This window comes from Oncorhynchus gorbuscha, linkage group LG24, assembly GCF_021184085.1.
Source record: "Oncorhynchus gorbuscha isolate QuinsamMale2020 ecotype Even-year linkage group LG24, OgorEven_v1.0, whole genome shotgun sequence".
Classification (NCBI taxonomy): domain Eukaryota; kingdom Metazoa; phylum Chordata; class Actinopteri; order Salmoniformes; family Salmonidae; genus Oncorhynchus; species Oncorhynchus gorbuscha.
In genome coordinates, this window is record NC_060196.1 from 20,893,735 (window position 1) to 20,915,437 (window position 21,703).

The 21,703-nt window shown below is 44.9% G+C and overlaps 1 protein-coding gene and 1 pseudogene across 5 annotated transcripts in view; both read right to left on the reverse strand.

Moving 5' to 3' along the window:
- The window catches only part of cgnb (cingulin b), a 53,433-nt gene extending 41,514 nt beyond the window's left edge, over positions 1 to 11,919 (reverse strand). For 2 of the 4 annotated variants that reach the window (XM_046326408.1, XM_046326406.1), the window contains exon 1: positions 11,734 to 11,919. The gene's annotated coding sequence lies outside the window, so the exon portion shown is untranslated. Of the gene's footprint in view, positions 1 to 8,850; positions 8,893 to 11,733 lie in introns of all 4 variants that reach the window. The other 2 variants (XM_046326407.1, XM_046326409.1) reach the window with 2 other exon arrangements.
- A 2,886-nt stretch (positions 11,920 to 14,805) lies between these two features.
- On the reverse strand, positions 14,806 to 20,259 carry LOC124013079 (annotated as a pseudogene). Its single transcript, XR_006834809.1, has 4 exons — positions 20,051 to 20,259; positions 19,368 to 19,442; positions 18,459 to 18,508; positions 14,806 to 18,122 (listed from the first exon to the last, which is right to left on the reverse strand). The product of XR_006834809.1 is annotated as a pygopus homolog 2-like (transcript).
- Between the last annotated feature and the right edge of the window lie 1,444 nt (positions 20,260 to 21,703).

Here is a 21,703-nt window from a genome sequence, read left to right on the forward strand (position 1 = left end):
TCACTAATTGTATTTGTGAGAGGTATTGACATGAAAGCACTGGAGCTGTCTGTTTAAACAGCTCTACATAGAGCCATGACTACATGGAACTCTATTCCACATCAGGTAACTGATGCAAGCAGTAGAAAACAGACAAAAAAACAGATAAATACACACCTTATGGAACAGCGGGGACTGTGAAGCAACACAAAACACATGCACACACGATAACATACAAACTATACAGATGTCAACATGAATTTTGTGTTGTAGATATGTGGTAGTGGAGTAGGGCCTGAGGGAACACAGTGTGCTGTGAAATGTTATGAATGTAATGTTTTTTTAAATTGTATAACTGCCTTAATTTTTCTGTACCCTGTCTCGGTAGCAGCTAATGGGGATCCATTATAAATACAACCGGAGTGACTGGACATCACTGGCTACAACACAATGGTTCCAGTCTGGCTAGCTACATTGTCAGATTACATTTCTAATTTTGTCAGATATTTTCATTGCAAATTCAAGTGCACTGACTGTTAGCTAGCAAAAGTCAGCTTGCTGACTAGCTACTTGTATGATCTGTGTAGTAATAATTATTCAAATCAGAAACCATTTGCATGGCTAGTTACAGCCTAATGTTAGCTGGCTAACATTGAACCTAGTTGGTTAGCCCTTTAGCTACCTGCACATGCATACAACAGCTATGACAATGTTTGCATTGGTAGTAGTACGAGTTGGGATATGCCGGTTCATTATAGCTATCTAGAAGAACCGACACACAAGTTTCTACTTTAATCAAAGGTTAAAAAAAAGACAAATTAAAATGTAAGACCAGATTGAGATGGTCGTTCACATGAGATGGGGAGACAGGCAAATGGGAGAAACAGTGGTTGGAAGTAGGGATTGTTCCCGGTCCTCAGGTGGAAAGTTGTATGTGACATGTGCCGGAGATTGTTAGCACTACACCAAGGCTCTGCACAGGAAACTATAATATTAAATGGTTGATGGCAGTGGGTAACCAAATCACAGATTGCATTCGTCTTGGTCAAACATTTTGGGAACGCTGATCTACGTTTCCCAAGTGCTGGGTGTTTGAAAGCATTCTTGTTACCACAATTTCTCCCAACAAAAAAACAATAAAATCTCCCATCCTTCAAGAAAAATCTAATGAATTTCAATATTCATACAGTTTGTGCCTACTAGTTGAAAATCGTTGCCATTTTCTTACTCTACATAAATAAAATATGCGTTTGAGTTGTGCACAATGGAGGCCTGGTGCATTTAATATCCAATTATTATTTGTATGATTTATTTAACTGTCCATGATGAATGGCTGGAAAAATACAGCCGCAATTAATTTACAAAGTATGCAAATCAGATTTCAAATATGATTACACTTGCAGGTTGAAAAATGTACGCATTGACAATGGACTAATTTGACAACTAAAAGCAGTACTTTCAATGTGTGAGATAGAAGAGGTGTGGAGTGGGAGCATGAAGAGTCAAATGCGTGTCTCATGGCCAATGTGTGAGAGTTGGTAGCTCTGAATCACAACACATATTTTACTTCCTTCTTTGCTCCAATGGGTACACTCACAATGGCCGCCAGTCCACCCATTAAGCCATCGGCCTGAATGAGGATGCCCGTTCTCGTCATATGGCAGCATATGCAGTCAGGAGCAGAGGAGAGGATAAAGTGTGTGCCTTTTTGCTATTCAAAATGGTTATTACGGTCCATGGTCATTTGGCAGGCCAAAATTCCATGACCGTCAGAGCGCCCTTTTCCACCTCTCTGGAAACTGTAGTTCTTATTGACAGATTTATCAGGTGGGTGAGGCCTGACCAATGTCACAAATTACTTTAAAAATCCTGTGCCTAATTAAATTTCTCAAGAACTCTGCATGACCTACTTCTAATCTTGAAGCATCATTTTCTACACTACCTACACTGATCTCGGAGTGAAGCAATTTAAGGATCCTATGGTTCTAACAATGAAATTAGCTTTAAGATGCATTTGGGAAACCGGGCCCAGGGCAGTTGTGCTTTCCCATGAGTACCTTTCCACCTTCTTGATACTTATTGACAATTTGTCCTATAGGAGGTAATCATTTCATTACAACATTAATTGATATGTGACCTGTTTCAGGAAACTAGGCATATGTCTCAAGTCACAACTTCACAGGAGCCATTTGAACGTAAAATAATAGTTATAAAAATGCGTTTTTTGGAAGAAATGCCTTCTTGAACATGTGAACTTTCATGTGCCTTATTACATTTTTATGCCATCGGTACAAGACTGTAACTACTACCAATTGGATACCACGAAATTGGGGAGAGAAAAAAAAATGGGTGAAAAAAATAAGAATTCAGAGCCTAGTTGGTTTAGCCAAAGAAAAAGGGACCTTCCATGATTGGCTGAGATCAAGAGTGGGCTGGACATGCCGAGAGATGAGTTTCAGATTGGTCTGCGGTGTAGCATCGGGTCTATAAAATGAGCTGCCCGTTATGCATACATAATCCTTTCTACTGCAGTTTTTCGAAAAATATAACGTTAGCCATGGAGAATGTGCAAATATGTTGCTTACTGCTCTCAATAACATTGCTGCCCTGAATTTATCAGGCGCTAATCGACAAAGCTCAGTGGGAAAAGGATGTGATTGACTACCATCTGGAGGATGATTGTGCCATGCACAATCCCTGATTTAGGTCAAAACAATTTTAATTGAAGACATTGTAGTCTTCTGATGAGTGAAAAAACACATCCCCATTAACAGTACATCCTCCATATAATTCATAACATAGGCCTAACAGTACTGTATAGTTATTTTTACTTGCACACACACTATAGCTGGGTCACCCAGTCCTGCCCCAACCCAACACACCCCAATCAGCTTTAGGATCTTAGTGAAACATTCATTGGTTTCAGGTGTGTTAGGCCAAGGCCAGAGAGTGACAACAGTACAGCAGACTCCCAGGGCCAGGACTGAGCAGCCCAGTAGCTAGTGACTGCGTAAATAGGTATCACCACTGACGTGGGCATGTCTTCAATACAGACTCCTTTTGTTGCACAGTATTCCATATAAGGAATCCAGCCAGACCTTATGAAAGTTGCACAGTATACCCTTAATTGTAAAAACAAAATCTAGTGATACTGTACATAACTTTCTATTTCTTCCATGCATTGTGGGAGGATAACCAACCTTCCAATCAATGGCAATTCATTTAATAGCGAACATAAATGCTAGGTTGTACAGTTTATTCTGATAATTGCATAAATAAATCACTATTATTCTGACATTTCACATTCTTAAAATAAAGTGGTGATCCTAACTGACCGAAGACAGTTCGGATCTCCAGTATCAACATTTCCCAGCAAACAAAAACAGGGATAAGTGAGAACCGGTGGACATGCTGAGCAAAGAACATACTCTTTGCCAGAATTCAGCCAGCCTTCACAAGACCACAACATACAGTTGAAGTCAGAAGTTTACATATACCTTAGCCAAATACATTTAAACTCAGTTTCACAATTCCTTACATTTAATCCTAGAAAAATTCCATGTCTTAGGTCAGTTAGGATCACCACTTTATTTTAAGAATGTGAAATGTCAGAATAATAGGAGAGAATTATTTATTTCAGCTTTTATTTATTTCATCACATTCCCAGTGGGTCAGAAGTTCACATACACTCAATTAGTATTTGGTAGCATTGCCTATAAATTGTTTAACTTGGGTCAAACGTTTTGGGTAGCCTTCCACAAGCTTCCCACAATAAGTTGGGTGAATGTTGGCCCATTCCTCATGACAGAGCTGGTGTAACTGAGTCAAGTTTGAAGGCCTTCTTGCTCGCACATGCTTTTTCCTGTTCTGCCCACAGATTTTCTATTGGATTGAGGTCAGGGCTTTGTGATGGCCACTCCAATACCTTGACTTAGTTGTCCTTAAGCCATTTTGCCACAACTTTGGAAGTATGCTTGGGGCTATTGTCCATTTGGAGGACCCATTTGCAACCAAGCTTTAACTTCCTGACTGATGTCTTGAGATGTTGCATCAATATCGCCACATAATTTTCCTTCCTCATGAAGCCATCTATTTTGTAAAGTGCACCAGTCCCTCCTGCAGCAAAGCACCCCCACAACATGATGAACATGAACCACGTGTTCTCGCACACCCCGAGAGCTTCTGGTCAGCGGGGTGGTGGCATCGGGATCCTTATCTCTCCCAAGTGGTCATTCTCTCTTTCTCCCCTTACCCATCTGTCTATCGCCTCCTTTGAATTTCATGCTGTCACAGTTACCAGCCCTTTCAAGCTTAACATCCTTATCATTTATCGCCCTCCAGGTCCCCTCGGAGAGTTCATCAATGAGCTTGATGCCTTGATAAGCTCCTTTCCTGAGGACGGCTCACCTCTCACAGTTCTGGGCGACTTTAACCTCCCCACGTCTACCTTTGACTCATTCCTCTCTGCCTCCTTCTTTCCACTCCTCTCCTCTTTTGACCTCACCCTCTCACCTTCCCCCCCTACTCACAAGGCAGGCAATACGCTCGACCTCATCTTTACTAGATGCTGTTTTTCCACTAACCTCATTGCAACTCCCCTCCAAGTCTCCGAACACTACCTTGTATCCTTTTCCCTCTCGCTCTCATCCAACACTTCCCACACTGCCCCTACTCGGATGGTATCGCGCCGTCCCAACCTTCGCTCTCTCTCCCCCGCTACTCTCTCCTCTTCCATCCTATCATCTCTTTCCTCTGCTCAAACCTTCTCCAACCTATCTCCTGATTCTGCCTCCTCAACCCTCCTCTCCTCCCTTTCTGCATCCTTTGACTCTCTATGTCCCCTATCTTCCAGGCCGGCTCGGTCCTCCCCTCCCGCTCCGTGGCTTGACGACTCATTGCGAGCTCACAGAACAGGGCTCCGGGCAGCCGAGCGGAAATGGAGGAAAACTCGCCTCGCTGCGGACCTGGCATCCTTTCACTCCCTCCTCTCTACATTTTCCTCCTCTGTCTCTGCTGCTAAAGCCACTTTCTACCACTCTAAATTCCAAGCATCTGCCTCTAACCCTAGGAAGCTCTTTGCCACCTTCTCCTCCCTCCTGAATCCTCCCCCTCCCCCCCCCCTCCTCCCTCTCTGCAGATGACTTCGTCAACCATTTTGAAAAGAAGGTCGACGACATCCGATCCTCGTTTGCTAAGTCAAACGACACCGCTGGTTCTGCTCACAGTGCCCTACCCTGTGCTCTGACCTCTTTCTCCCCTCTCTCTCCAGATGAAATCTCGCGTCTTGTGACGGCCGGCCGCCCAACAACCTGCCCGCTTGACCCTATCCCCTCTCTTCTCCAGACCATTTCCGGAGACCTTCTCACTTACCTCACCTCGCTCATCAACTTATCCCTGACCGCTGGCTACGTCCCTTCCGTCTTCAAGAGAGCGAGAGTTGCACCCCTTCTGAAAAAACCTACACTCGATCCCTCCGATGTCAACAACTACAGACCAGTATCCCTTCTTTCTTTTCTCTCCAAAACTCTTGAACGTGCCGTCCTTGGTCAGCTCTCCCGCTATCTCTCTCAGAATGACCTTCTGATCCAAATCAGTCAGGTTTCAAGACTAGTCATTCAACTGAGACTGCTCTTCTCTGTATCACGGAGGCGCTCCGCACCGCTAAAGCTAACTCTCTCTCCTCTGCTCTCATCCTTCTAGATCTATCGGCTGCCTTCGATACTGTGAACCATCAGATCCTCCTCTCCACCCTCTCCGAGTTGGGCATCTCCGGCGTGGCCCACGCTTGATTGCGTCCTACCTGACAGGTCGCTCCTACCAGGTGGCGTGGCGAGAATCTGTCTCCTCACCATGCGCTCTCACCACTGGTGTCCCCCAGGGCTCTGTTCTAGGCCCTCTCCTATTCTCGCTATACACCAAGTCACTTGGCTCTGTCATAACCTCACATGGTCTCTCCTATCAGTGCTATGCAGACGACACACAATTAATCTTCTCCTTTCCCCCCTTCTGATGACCAGGTGGCGAATCGCATCTCTGCATGTCTGGCAGACATATCAGTGTGGATGACGGATCACCACCTCAAGCTGAACTTCGGCAAGACGGAGCTGCTCTTCCTCCCGGGGGAAGGACTGCCCGTTCCATGATCTCGCCATCACGGTTGACAACTCCATTGTGTCCTCCTCCCAGAGCGCTAAGAACCTTGGTGTGATCCTGGACAACACCCTGTCGTTCTCAACTAACATCAAGGCGGTGGCCCGTTCCTGTAGGTTCATGCTCTACAACATCCGCAGAGTACAATCCTGCCTCACACAGGAAGCGGCGCAGGTCCTAATCCAGGCACTTGTCATCTCCCGTCTGGATTACTGCAACTCGCTGTTGGCTGGGCTCCCTGCCTGTGCCATTAAACCCCTACAACTCATCCAGAACGCCGCAGCCCGTCTAGTGTTCAACCTTCCCAAGTTCTCTCACGTCACCCCGCTCCTCCGCTCTCGCCACTGGCTTCCAGTTGAAGCTCGCATCCGCTACAAGACCATGGTGCTTGCCTACGGAGCTGTGAGGGGAACGGCACCTCAGTACCTCCAGGCTCTGATCAGGCCCTACACCCAAATAAGGGCAATGCGTTCATCCACCTCTGGCCTGCTCGCCTCCCTACCACTGAGGAAGTACAGTTCCCGCTCAGCCCAGTCAAAACTGTTCGCTGCTCTGGCTCCCCAATGGTGGAACAAACTCCCTCACGACGCCAGGACAGCGGAGTCAAACACCACCTTCCGGAGACACCTGAAACCCCACCTCTTTAAGGAATACCTAGGATAGGATAAAGTAATCCTTCTCACCCCCCCCCCCCCTTAAAATATGTAGATGCACTATTGTAAAGTGGCTGTTCCACTGGATGTCATAAGGTGAATGCACCAATTTGTAAGTCGCTCTGGATAAGAGCGTCTGCTAAATGACTTAAATGTAATGTAAATGTAAATGATGCTGCCACCCCAATGCTTCACGGTTTGGATGGTGTTCTTCAGCTTGCAAGCCTCCCCTTTCTCCTCCAAACATGGTCATTACAGCCAAACAGTTCTATTTTTGTTTCATTAAACCAGAGGACATTTCTCCAAAAGTACCATCTTTGTCCCCATGTGCAGCTGCAAACAGTAGCTTTTTTTTAAACAGTGGTTTTGGAGCAGTAGCTCCTTCCTTGCTGAGCGGCCTTTCAGGTTATGTCGATATAGGGCTCGTTTTACTGTGGATATAGATACTGGAAGAAAAAAACATGTACAAATGTATCTCCACAAGGTCCTTTGCTGTTCTGGGATTGAGTTGCACTTTTCGCACTGAGCGGTATGACAGCTGCGTGGTCCCATGGGGTTTACACTTGCGTACTATTGTTTGTACAGATGAACATGGGAGCAATTTCCACACGCCTGAAGGTACCAAGGATGAACCAGACTTGTGGAGGTCTACAATTATTTTCTGAGTTATTGGCCGATATCTTTTGATTTTCCCATGATGTCAAGCAAAGAGGCACGGAGTTTGAAGTCAGGCCTTGAAATACATCCACAGCTACCCCTCCAATTGACTCAACTGATATCAGAAGCTTCTGAAGCTATTACATCACTTTGACATGTTTAAAGACAACCGCTCGGAGGCATCCACATGGTCCTAAAGCACACAGTTGCCACGTTATGGATCATATTCCAATGATAAAAAGTGTGTGTGTGTGTGTGTGGGGGGGGGGTGCACCAATTTGTTTTTGTTTTTGTTATTCGATGCGCTCAGTTTGTGAATATGAGATATTTGCCTGGCTATTTCTGGTGGGCCCATGAACCATTTGACAGGAATTTAGTTGTTATGATGACTGCTTTAAGCCTATTTTTGCCAGGGTTATCCATCCAGTTGATATTGAAGTCACCAAAAACCAGCCATGCAGACTGGGATTTAAGATATTTAAGTAGTTCTTCTAATTTGGCATAATATTGTACATCACATTCAGGGGGATTAAACACAACTAGAATATAAAAATGCATTTGTGATGACAGGAACACATTTACACCAAGACATTCCATAGGCAGCTCACTTCTTCACACTTAATGGAGTCCTTTATGTACATCAAACCCCCCCCCCCCCCCTCCTCTCCCAGTGGTTCGCTCTCTTTAAAACATTTGTATCCAGGAACAATCAATCATATTAATTAAAATGTTACTATGAAGCCAGGTAAGACAAAACAAATCTAGATTCGACCCAGGAAGCAATGATCTAATCTCATCACTACTTATATTCAGAGGTCCTCGAAATATGCCTTTTGGTTTCACTCTGGAACCACTTTAGCACAATTGAACATATTGATCTAGCAGTGTTCTTCAACCATGACAACCATATTGTCAATCAATACTGTTCACACTACTTCAGTACTGGGAGAGAATGATTTTGGACAAAGTGGGATGGGCAGGCTGGGTTGCGTAAAACAACATTGCAGTGAAATTTCACATTGTAGCTCTACGTATCGGTTTAACCAGTTTCTCATTGTAGCTCTACATATCTGTTAAACCATACACTTTCTATTGAGCTATGAATGTCAGCCCTTAAGCACAGGTTTTAGGCCAAGTTCTGCTCTATTAACACAATTTGCTTAGAATTTGTGTTAAAATATAGCCTACTGGTAGCAACCCTTCACCCTAGCCACCTATTCTCCAATCAGATTGGAAGATATACGAAAGGAAGATTAGAAGAGGACACAGGTATCATCATATCCAAGTGATAGTGAAGTCTTGTGGTGAATGTTCACAGGGAAACTATGTTATAATACAGGCTACACCAACAAATCAAATCTTTGTCACATGCGCCGAATACAATAGACCCTACAGTGAAATTATTACTTACTTAAAATTCTTAGGGCTAGGTCCCTTTTTCTCCACTTCCTGCCTGATGATGCTCAGGATATGCATACAATTGGTACCATTGGAAAGAAAACACTTTGAATAAGTTTGTAGAAGTGTTAAAATAATGTAACACATAACACTCCCTGGATGCAATTCATATGGCACAGGGTGTCAGCAGTCTATGTTCAAGGTTTCAGGCTTGTAACTTCATAAACGAATAAGGAATAAACGTTTTGGTAGAGGGACACAGCTACTGTAAAATCGGATTTAGCAGTTAGATTAACGAGAATTTAAGCTTTCAGCCGATATAAGACATAAATGTTTAAAATCCATCAAATGTATGATTATTTATTTGAATTGCGCACCCTCCAGTTTCACAAGAAGTTGTAGCGGGACCCCTAACCTTACCCAACAATGCCGTTTAAAAATATATATACATGAGTAAGAATAAGAAATAAAGGTAACAAGTAATTAAAGAGCAGCAGTAAAATAACAATAGTTAGACTATACACAGGGGGGTACCGGTAGAGTCAATGTGCGGGGGCACCGGTTAGTTGAGGTAATATGTACATGTAGGTAGAGTTATGTGACATCGCATAGATAATCACAACAGAGTAGCAGCCATGTAAAGGGGGGGGGGGTAATGCAAATAGTCTGGGTAGCCATTTGATTAGATGTTCAGGAGTCTTATGGCTTGGGGTTTGAAACTGTTTAGAAGCATCTTGGACCTAGACTTGGCGCTCAGGTACCGCCGTGGGGTAGCAGAGAGAACAGTCTGTGTCTAGGATGGCTGGAGTCTGACAATTTTTAGGGCCTTCCTTTGACATCTCCTGGATGTCAAAGGAAGGTCCTGGATGGCAGAAAGCTTAGCCCCAGTGATGTACTGGGCCGTATGCACTACCTTCTGTAGTGCCTTGCGGTCGGAGGCCAAAAAGTTGCCATACCAGGCAGGATACTCTCGATGGTGCAGCTGTAAGAACCTTTTGAGGATCTGAGGACTCGTGACAAATCTTTTCAATCTCCTGAGGGAGAATATATTTTTTGTGCCCTCTTCACGACTGTCTTGGTGTGCTCGGACCATTCTAGTTTGTTGGTGATGTGGAGACCAAGGAACTTGAAGCTCTCAACCTGCTCCTCTTGATCAAGTTGAGGGAGATGTCCTGGCACCACACAGAATACAGCTCATTCAGTGCGGTCTTAGTGCCAGCATCAGTCTGTGGTGGTATGTAGACAGCTACAAATAAATACAGATGACCACACCATCTACCTACAGTTTTACAGCTTATAATGAGATACTCTACCTCAGACGAGCAAAACCTTGAGACTTCCTTAGATGTCATCCATCAGCTGTTATTTACAAAAATATAGTCAGCCGCCCCTCGTCTTACCAGACGCCACTGTTCTGTCCTGCCAATACAGAGTATAACCAGCCAGCCATGTTGATAATTTCCTTGTTCAGCCACGACTCCATGAAGCATCAGATATTACAGTTTTGAATGTTCCAGTCGTTGTTTAATTTTCTGCGTAGGTCATCAATTTTATTTTCCAAAGATTGCACATTAGCTAGCAGAATGGAAGGAAGTGGGGGTTTATTCGATCTCCTACGAATTCTCAGAAGGCAGCTCGCCCCCTGGCCCCATTTTCTCTGCTTTCTCTTCATGCAAATGACAGGATCTGGTCTGGGCCTGTTCCCGGGGAAGCAGTATATCATTCACGTCGGGCTTGTCGACTCAATAAAGGAAAATAAGGATTCTGCCAGTCCTGGGGAGTAATCACAGTTCTGATGCCCAGAAGTTATTTTCGGTCATAAGAGATGGTAGCAGCGACGTTATGTATCAAATACGTTTTTAAAACGTTCAACGCAAAGAAACAAACTAAAAACACTATTGGTTGGGAATACGTAAAATGTCAGCCTTGTTCTCTGCTGCCATATTAAAAAGGTAAACTTCAGAGGAGTAATTGTTAACATACAGAGTAGGCCTAACTTAATTTGACCTGAATTATTTTCATGTTCAAAATCTTTATAAGGTGACAGGAATAAATACACGCAAACTCTGGTAATTAGGAAAACTGAAATATTTTCTCAAATTTCCTCAGAACATCAACACGTAGCTTATTATTTAGCAGAGTTGCTTTTAGATATATATAAAAATGATGTTTATATTATAGGCCTATGACAAATAATATAAGCATTATTGAGGGCCTAAAGACTGTCACCTGACCTCATCGAATTAATTGCGTCACACCCACCCAGTATCTGTGTGAACGAAACTAGGGATGCGTGCCACGATGACCACAAGAGAAGCGGAAAGATACTCGAATATGACCAGATATCACGTAACACTTGCGACCTACTCTATCTAACCTAACCTACACGGAGATGTGTTCACTATTCTATCTACAAAATGCTCAGGGTAGGCTGCTATTGCCTATCGACCCCGATATGCAGTTTATAGGCTACGTGTCAATATGCATACAATTACAGCGCGATAATACGATTTCTATAACACTCTGTAGTTGTGGCCAGGAAAAGCGGAGTATAAGTAAGACTGCTGCCAACGCACCACAAAGCCACAGGTGTCCCCCTCTCTGTGCTTATCCCAAATGAACGCTCGCTCTCCAAAACGCTGATCAGCGAAATGCAGAGAGGCTATTTAATACGAACGATTCAACAATTCCCTTTGACGTTCCTTTACTGGCCCCGACCGACGCCAATAACAAATAGACAATAATCTAAGCAAATAATAAGTAGGCTACCCCAGTATATGCGCGTTATAAATGTCGGCGATGGGTAGGCTATCGTTGACGTCTCTAACGCAGATACTGGAGAAAATAAGTAGCGTCGCTGAATGCAGGCGCGTTGTTATACTCTACTGTCGCCTACCTGCTAGAATGGAGGAAGGTCCAGGCGAGATATCAGAAGCGACGTCTAAAGTACCCTTCGATTATCAAGAGATGCGTGTGCTCACTTGCCGTGTTGCATCCCAGAATATGTTTCACAATACACTGCAGACATGAACAAACTCCTCCTGCTCCGGCTGCTGCTGCCGCCGCTAAAGCAACCTGTTTGCCAGTAGGCTACGTCAGATAATATCACCCCGCCCTCGAAACAAGCCGATTGGCGCGGCGCATATTAAATGTAAGGTCTTTTCTATATCGGCGGGACAGTGCTGCCAATCAAGGGTCTATCTATTACGGATATTTCACGCCTATTTGCGCTCCATGGCTCAAGTTGCTATAGGCTACATGAGTACATTAATGCGGTTCATTTGCATTAGACTAAAGAATGTTGTAGGGCTATTCTCAGATAGTCTAGAGATATATAATAATTTATTGATCACCAATGACCATTGATTGATCACAATTCATATTGTAATTAAATATCACAGTTGAATACTACAGGAGAAATCTGGCAGGAGCTTAACATGCGTGTTTACGCTACAAAATGATATAAAGTGTCCTGTACTCCGAGCATGCGCTGACCATCTGGTAAATTGGGGCGGCAGGTGGTTAGCGCATTGGGCCAGTAACAGAAAAGTTAATAGATCGAATCACTGAGCTAACAAGGTAAAAATCTGTTGTTCTGCCCCTGAACAAGGCAGTTAACCCACTGTTCCTAGGCCGTCATTGTAAATAAGAATTTGTTCTTAACTGACTTGCCTAGTTAAACATAAAAGTGTCTTCACTAACATTTTCTACTTGTCCATGACTGAGTCGGTTATAACAACATGTTTCAAGCAGACCGCCATCGTCCCTGTGCCCAAGAACACTAAGGTAACCTGCCTGTAGCCATGAAGTGCTTTGAAAGGCTGGTCAAGGCTCACATCAACACCATTATCCCCGAAACCCTAGACCCACTCCAATTTGCATACCAACCCCACAGATGATGCAATCTCTATTGCACTCAACACTGCCCTTTCCCACCTGGACAAAAGGATGAGAATATATGAGAATGCTATTCATTGACTACAGCACAGCGTTCAACACCATAGTGCCCTCAAAACTCATCACAAAGCTAAGGACCCTGGGACTAAACACCTACCACTGCTACTGGATCCTGGACTTCCTGAAAGGCTGCCCCCAGGTGGTAAGGGTAGGTAACAACACATCTGCCACACTGATGCTCAACACAGGGGCCCTGTCCCTATTCACTCGTGACTGATTGGCCAGGCATGACTTCCAACACCATTGTCAAGTTTGCTGATGACACAACAGTGGTAGGCCTGATCACCAACAACGATGAGACAGCCTATGGGGAGGTCAGAGACCTGGCCATGTGGTGCCAGGACAACAACCTCTCCCTCAACGTGATCAAGACAAAGGAGATGGTTGTGGACTACAGGAAAAGGAAGACCTTTCTCATCGACGGGACTGCAGTGGAGCAGTTTGAGAGCTTCAAGTTCATTGGTGTCCACATCACCAAAAAACTATCATGGTCCAAACACACCAAGACAGTCGTGAAGATGGCACGACAAAACCTATTCCCCCTCAGGAGACTGAAAAGATTTGGCATGGGTCCTCAGATCCTCAAAAGGTTCTACAGCTGCACCATCGAGAGCACTGGTTGCATAACTGCCTGGTATGGCAACTGCTCGGCCTCCGACCGAAAGGCACTACAGAGGGTAGTGCGTATGGCCCAGTACCTCACTGGGGTCAAGCTTCCTGCCATCCAGGACCTCCATACCAGGCGGTGTCAGAGGAAGGCCCTAAAAATTGTTAAAGACTCCAGCCACCCTAATCATACTGTTCTATCTGCTACCGCACAGCAAACAGTACCGGAGCACCAAGTCCAGGTCCAAATGGCTTCATAACAGCTTCTACACCCAAGCCATAAGACTCCTGAACAGCTAATCAAAGGGCTACCCAGACACCTGTTTTACACTGCTGCTACTCTGTTTATCTATGCATGGTCACTTTAACTCTATGTGTACATATTACCTCAACTACCTTGACTAACCCGTGCCCCCACAAATCGACTCTGTACTGGTACCTCCTGTATATAGCCTCACTATTGTTATTTTACTGCTGCTGTTTATTATTTATATTCTTTGTCTATTTTTTCCTTCTCGAAGCATTGTTGGTTAAGGGCTTGTCAGCAAGGTATATACCGTTGTATTCGGCGCATGTGACAAATGCAATCTGATTTGATACGGTTGCAGTTCCCCTGTGACCATATCAGGTATGGATTTGAGGTGATATTTGCGTGAATGCAACTAAGGGTTCATTTAGTTTTTGGTCATGACTGGTAATATAGTTGTTGGAGTGCAGTTTCTCCTGGCCCATAGACAAGACTACTTAATAAACAAATCTCTTTAACATGATGACATTTCTTCATAGCTCACCTATCACCAAAAATAAGTTCCGTTGGATTGTTAATAAGAGAGTGCATTTAGATGGATATAATCCCCATGATAGACACTGAAGGATGGAAATGGCATAATGGTTATCAATGCTCATGCGAGGGTTGGTCAGTAACGTTCAGGGTTTGGGTAAAAATATATATTCACTCAAATCACTCACAGAAATCCCAGACCTAGGGCAACAGCACTTAATGTCGTAACATTGCGGGAGGCAACCCATCTGCCTAGGGCTGGGTTCTCGTACTGGCGGCCTGCAGGTGGTTTTATTTGGCCCCACAAGTTCTCTGAGCAAAACAACTTTACAAACAATTGTTGGACATAAGACTAAGGAAAACATTTTAATTTTGGGAATCTGTTCCAAAGTATTCCCACGGATAGATGTCATCGTATAGGGAAAAAAAATTGAGAAAAATGTATATTTCAGTTTACTACCTGAATTGACTGATTTGAAAGGGAAATGACTCAACCCTGGTACTGCCATTAGACAATTTGAAGTAACTAGACTAGAGTAGCAGCATATCGGTTTTAGCAGGTTTAGTGTATCCCCATGTTTAATACAACAAAAGCCACAAATAAAAAGATTTGACAAGGGCGAGTACAAAAACAATTCTCTTTACTTCTTCAGAGTTCAGTATCTTTCCCACACTGTGTGGGCTGCTGGTCAGTCCCTCAGGTTCCCACCAGAGGGCGCCTGAGTAGAGCACATTATTATACAGCAGATAGCAGTACAAAAAAATGAATGGGGTGACAAAAAGGCAACTTGGACAGAATGTTTTTTTTTTTTTTTAAGAAGGAAAATTACAAACACCTGACATGACAATAATATGAACATTGATATTATTTGCTCTGTTATTTGGTCTACTTCGAGGCCTCTAGCAGAGACCAAATTACAAATAAAAACAGATTGGACAAAGTTACTGCATTTGTTCACATGCATTCCCAAAAGACTAGTACACACATTGGATATGACCATGATGTCACTACTTGTAGCTATGCCAACACCATCCAACAGCACTGATATCACAACTTCTGTGTCCAGTGAAGGAGATATAAAAATGGTTGATTCAATGTATAAAAACAAAAAGTCCATTGACATAACCAAGACATTATATAATTACATTTTTTTGTTCATTGGTTGATTCTCCTGCATTCCAAGATGGACAGAGGCGTGTTTTGGGCAAACGTTCAGGCTGCATATCTACAAATTTTTCTGTGGTGCCATTCTTTTCTCTCTGGAGGTGTGGGTGGGAGGACAGTCTAGTACATTGAGGAGTGGCCTGGGTCTCCTTTGGATTCATCTGCTCTGGGTCAAAACCAGGTATGTATGTGTGTGTAAGATGACCATGCTCCCACCAGGGGTCAGTCAGTCTGTCAGTGAGGGGTCTGTGTTGGTCAGTCACAAAGTATGAGGTAGTGTGTTGGTGTCAGTGCTTTGCTTTGCTTGTCGCCAGGCCAAATGTCTGGGGGGGGGTAATGTGGACAGGGCATTGTCATGTACGGGGAAATCAGTTGTTCAGTCCAAAAGAGTCACTAAAAGTGCTTCATGTACTCACTAGCCAGTTTATTAGGTACACACATCTAGTACCGGGTCAGACACAGCTTTGCTTCCAGAACAGCCTGAATGTTCCATGCAATGTTTTTCCACTCAATTTTCCAATGTTGGTGTTCACTTGCCCACTGAAGCCGCTTCTTTTTGTTTTTAGCTGATAGGAGTGGAACCCGGTGTGGTCATCTGCTGCAACAGCCCATCCTCGACAAGGTTTGATGAGTTGTGGGTTCCGAGATGCCATTCTGCACTTCACTGTTGTACTGCACCGTTATTTGTGGCCCACCTGATAGCTTGCACAATTCTGGATGTTTTGTTTGTCACATCATTCTTGGTAAAACCCTAGACACTGTTGTGCGTGAAAAGCCCAGGAGGGAGTCTGTGATCCTGGATCCGGTGCGCCTGGCACCGACAATCATACTACGCTCAAAGTCACTTGCTTAGGTCACTTGTGTTGCCCATTCTAACATTCAATCGAACAGTAACTGAATGACTCGATGCTGGTCTGCCTGCTTTACAAAACAAGCCACATGACTCATTGTCTATAGGAGCGATCAGTTTTCGTGAAAGAGGCGCTGTACCCAATAAACTGTCCAGTGGGTGTAAGTGTTTTTATGTATGTAAAAGAGAGATTTAGGCATTGTAAACGGCTTATCAGATAAGGTTGGGCGAGAGAGATCAGAGCAGTCATTGTCTCTTCCCCTGCAGCCCTCCCAGTCTCTCCTCCTCCGCCTCCTGTTCCTCAGCCTTCATTGGCAGCCACCAGCTGGCCCAGGCCCTGGCGGACGTACACAGCCTGGATCTCCTTGGTTTTGAGGCAGAAGTCGCAGGCCCAGACGGCAGAGCTCTCCCGGGTCAGCAGCCCGTAGGCCGGCTCAGTCAGGCCCGTGCAGTCACGGTGGAACCAGCGCTGGCACGAAGCCTCGCACAAGATGGCATCCTGGTCGTCGTGCACCTCTGACAGACAGAAGCCACAGGGGAACACCATTCCCGGGCCCCCCAGCTTTCCTGGACCAGCGCCTGGGCCCGTGGAAGTGTTGGCGGGGCCGGGGGGGCAGTGGAGACTGGGTGTTGGGAGTGGAGTTGGAAGGGGGGTTAGGGTTGCTGGCGGGGGTGTTGCCCCCGCTGTTGGTCAAGTTGTTCTGGGCAGAGTTGGGGGGAGCATTGGGCATGGGGCATCCACCAGGAGTGTTGTTCTGCTGGTTGTAAGGGGTGGAGCCAGGGGCAGAATTGGGCAGAGTCGACTGCTGCTGGGGCAGGTTATTGGAAGAGGGGGTGTTGGTAGAGTTGGGCCCCTGCAGCTGATTTGGCGGCACCTGCTGAGGCTGGGATCCGTTGAGGGGGCCGGTGGGGGAGGAGTTAGGGTTGGGCTGGGGCGGTGCTGAGGGGGGCTGACCGGTTGTGTTGGGGTTGGGATGCTGGTCAGGGTGTCCAGGGAAGCCTCCTCCAGGCTGGGGAGGGCCAGAGTTGGGAGGCCCGGGGGGAGTGTTGTTGGGACCTGGGGGACCAGAGGAGTTTAAGTTAGGCTGCTGAGGAGGCCCAGACTGGGGCCCACCTCCACCAAAGTTCTTTCCCTCTTCATTTCCTGGACCCGGGGGGGCTGGGGCCTGGGTAGGGCCCATCTTGTGAAGGAGGGAACTGTCCTTGAGGGGGTAGACTTGGCATCCCTCCCATGTTTCCTCCTGGGCCACCTCCCATGGCCCCCATCATGTTCATCCCTCCAGGCATGCCCCCCATGGGGTTCATGGGGCCATGGGGGGGTCCCCTGGGGCCTCCGCCACCTGTTAAAGGGGGGCTGTTGAAGGGGTGCCCACCCTGTCCGTGCTGTTGCTGCGGGGGCATCCCAAACCGAGGGTGCGGTGGCCCCCCTCCTCCAGGACCCCCCATACCACCAGGGGACAGCATGGGGTTGAACGCCGGTCCAGGGTGCATTGGGGGACTGAAATTGGGGGGCATGTTAAATTGCGACGGACCCCCAGGCCCTGGGAAACCTCCCCCACCACCCCCGAAGCCAGGCATCCCTCCAAAGCCCAGCTGGTGGTGCGGTCCTGCGTTGGGTGGTCCTGGGCCGAAAGGCGGTCTCCGACCTGGACCTCCAGGGCCTCCTACAGGTCCTCCGGGGCCCCCCATGAAGCCCATGCCCCCAGGGCCCATCCTGCCTCCACCCCCATAAGGCCCTCCTCCTCCACCTGCCCCGGGGCTGGGGAGGAAGGGACCCCCTCCTGGACCTCCAGCGCCACCGGGTCGGGACGGCAGTGACGGGGGGCCAAAGTCATCGTCAAAAGGGTTGGAGGCAACCAGGTGGTCCACCATGGGGGTGGGAGGGGGTGCAAACTCAGAGAGGTGGGAGAACGCGCCACCAGGCCCCTGAAACACACAATGAGTGGAGACAAGAGAGAACGGATTATTGAGATTGAATGAGGTCAGTTTGGTAATAGCAGAGAAGCTACATATAGTGTAGAATGGTTGAATAGTAAACTAGTGAAACCACTGATCGATGTAACAATAACTATGTTACCACAAAAATTAACTTGAAGAGTTTAGATCATGATTAAATGTGTAACAAATCACAAGACCAGCACAAGAAAAAGTGAACACAACAAGTAAAACCTTCTCCCAGACAAGGCCACCAGTCAAACACGGCGAACATGTTTACATTAAGGAAGAATGTCTTCAGATCAGAATTGCCAAGGCAGTCGTTACCTGAGCATTGGATTTCCTCTTCTTCTTCTCTGGGCTCTTCATTTGTCCACCTAAAGAGGGGAAGAGGAGAACAGGAGAGATAAGAGGGGCATTCTAAGCAGTATCTTTCCGGTTTACAGATTAACATACACATGGTCTATTATTCCCTCATTCCCTAAGAAATGCTTTTTGTGAGGGTGGGTTTGGAGTAAGTAGTGGGAAGATTAACCATGTTGACATTGCAATAAATACAACGCAAGACTTTACATTTGTAACACAGAACCCAGATGTAAAGATCAAAGTCCAGAACCAGGAGTGGACAGAGACAACATTCCTGACTGACTGGCATGAGGACAGTGTGTGGAGGTGAGGACCACAGTCACCCAAGCCACGGACTGTTCACTCAGCTACCTTCAGACAGGTGCATCAGAGCAAAGACAATAAAAACTGCTTCTATTACCAGGCCATCAGACTGTTGAACAGCCATTACTAGCCATCTACCATGTGATGCACACCCACAAAAATATATATATAGATAAAAACAACTCATATTGCTGAACATACCCTTCTTAGTGTCTTGTGTAAATTTATCCTGGGTAAATATGTATAGATTGCTCGAAACAGAAGTATATCGCATCACTCGCAACCAATACACTCATTTGATTTCAGTGTTGAACAGCCAAGCAGAGAGATGCCAGGTTTGGCTGAGTATGAGACACAGAGGAAAATAATGGACATCATGAGAATGTAGAAATTAAGTTAATACCAGGCCATTTACCAGCATGCAAGACATGCGAGTAGCAGGACAGAAACGATGAGACAGAACAACTGACTGCAGTCCTGTAGACACGTGGATTTGCAGCAGTGGTAACTAATGGTTAGTTCTGATCTGAGACAGACGGGATGGATGGATAATGATCAAAATCCTACCTTTGCCTCGCTTTCCTTGGCCTTGTCCCGCCAGGAGTCTCCCCGATTCGGCAGCCATTAATATGACTGTTGGTGCTGTGCAATGTCACCGTTCATATCATGTAAGAAAAATGTAAAATGACGAATAGTCTTGAGAATTTGGACCCGAGCAATATTAGCATGTGGAGTCAAACAGTCTTTGGATTTGAGGACAGTTTCTATAGATAGATAAGTAATGTGCGTCTTCCCTTGCAATTTACAACTCGATATCTTGTTCCCCACACTAACTGTCACGGGGTTTGCTGGCCAACACACATGCTCAAAAACTGTGGCTAGCCAGGGTTACTTTCAGCAGCCAGCTTGTACAAAATGAAGAGCCGGGCTGAATGAAACTTAACACCCCCAACCCCCCTCTAAAAATGATCACTTACAGATGTGTAACGTTAGCAATTAAGCTAGCTAGCTGTATAGCAACGTTGGCTATCACATTTGGGTAACATTAGTCGTTAGTTAGCGATGTTTTTTTTTATAGATTACATGTAGATTATGGTTTATAACAATGAATAACCTACATTCAATTTGGTTAATTTACACATTTCCCCTCTATGATAGCCAGCGGCGCAAAATAACCGGTCTCTAGTTAATAAAATGTTGATTAACGTTAGCTAGCTAGCCTGTTAGCATTATTGGGAAGCAAACTATACCCTTTCTCCGTTGCTTGCTCTGTAGTCGTTAATATGAACCTCTCCAGTGTGTCATTGCCGATATACCAGTCCTCACACGGTATATGCTTTCTTTTGTGGTACAGCTTAAAATAATAATTGAAACAAACATGCACATTTTGCCATATTAATCACGGCCTACTATCGCCGCCGGACAAAGAGGGCCTGGCAAGAGAGACGCGCATCCGGGAACATTACAAGTCAGAGGGAAAGTAGGGTTGTCCTAAAACGAGTTTTCTTAATTAAAGTCACTTTCTGCATCTAGATTAACAATATACGTAATCACACTTATCAATCATTTTAAGTGTAGTTTAACTGATTTATTTTGTGTAGTAAATAGCACACATGATATAATTAATTTGTTCATTTCTGAATTTAGCACCTCTTTAATTTCAGGTTATAGAGCAGTCTAGAACGGACCACTTTCAACGCTGAGGTAGGGATGGACACACATAGGCGTTCCGTTTTGCAATGCAATATGGGGTCCTTAGGACGTCCCTAAACTAAACCCCAACGCAAACCTTAAAAGTAGCTATTACCTATTACCTTACCATTAACATTTGAAATTTAATGGGGCAGGGACGTCCCAAGGGTCCCGGATAGCAAGGACAACGGGGGTGGCTATCAATCATAGGGCGAGGTATCAAGTGGCTCCAGCGACTTGTACTTAGTCTACTCTATTGTCCATACATTGAATGAAACGTATAATATATATATATATATATATATATATATATATATATATAAGAAAAAAGTAAAGTAAAGAGAATCTATCAAAACAGAGAAATAATTATGAACACTTAAAATGGTGTCAACAATATATATATATATACAATATATACATACAATATATATATATTGTTGACACCATTTTAAGTGTCATTCAATGTATGGACAATAGAGTAGACTAAGTATAAGTTGCTGGAGCCTCTTGATACCTTGCCCAATGATTGATAAAATTCAAATCCAAATTTTAACCCAAAAAAAGATAATCTATTTGGGTTAAAAATTGGGTTTGAATTTTGCAGAAAAGCTGTGCCACCTGGTACCTATGTCACACAATGTTGCTATGTAGCTTTTCTCATAGGCTGCTGTGTATAAATCATAAAACTGCATAAGAATGTCATATTCATGACTGAGTCTGTTTTTTGATGACGATTATAGACCCAGGTCAGCCTGGTCTCATAGACTAGATGTAACATAGTAAAGCTCAATGCTCAGATATACAGTATAGCACTGATATAATCACCCCAACATTAAAGAAAAGGTTGTGTTCTGTAGACTGAAATCCCAGTTTTAGGAAAAATACAAAAAAGTAGAAAATAACATATAATTAAAGTGACAAATAATTAAAGAGCAGCAGTAAAATAACAAAAGCGAGGCCATATACAGGAGGTACTGGTACAGAGTCAATGTGCGGGGGCGAGGTAATTGAGGTAATAATGTACATGTAGGTAGAGTTATTAAAGTGACTTATGCATAGATAATAACAGAGAGTTGCAGCAGCGTAAAAGGGGGGGTCTGGGTAGCCCCCTTTTACGCTGTTGGGGGGGGGGGGGGGGTGGTAATGCAAATAGTCTGGGTAGCCATTTGATTAGATTTTCAGGAGTATTATGGCTTGGGTGTAGAAGCTGT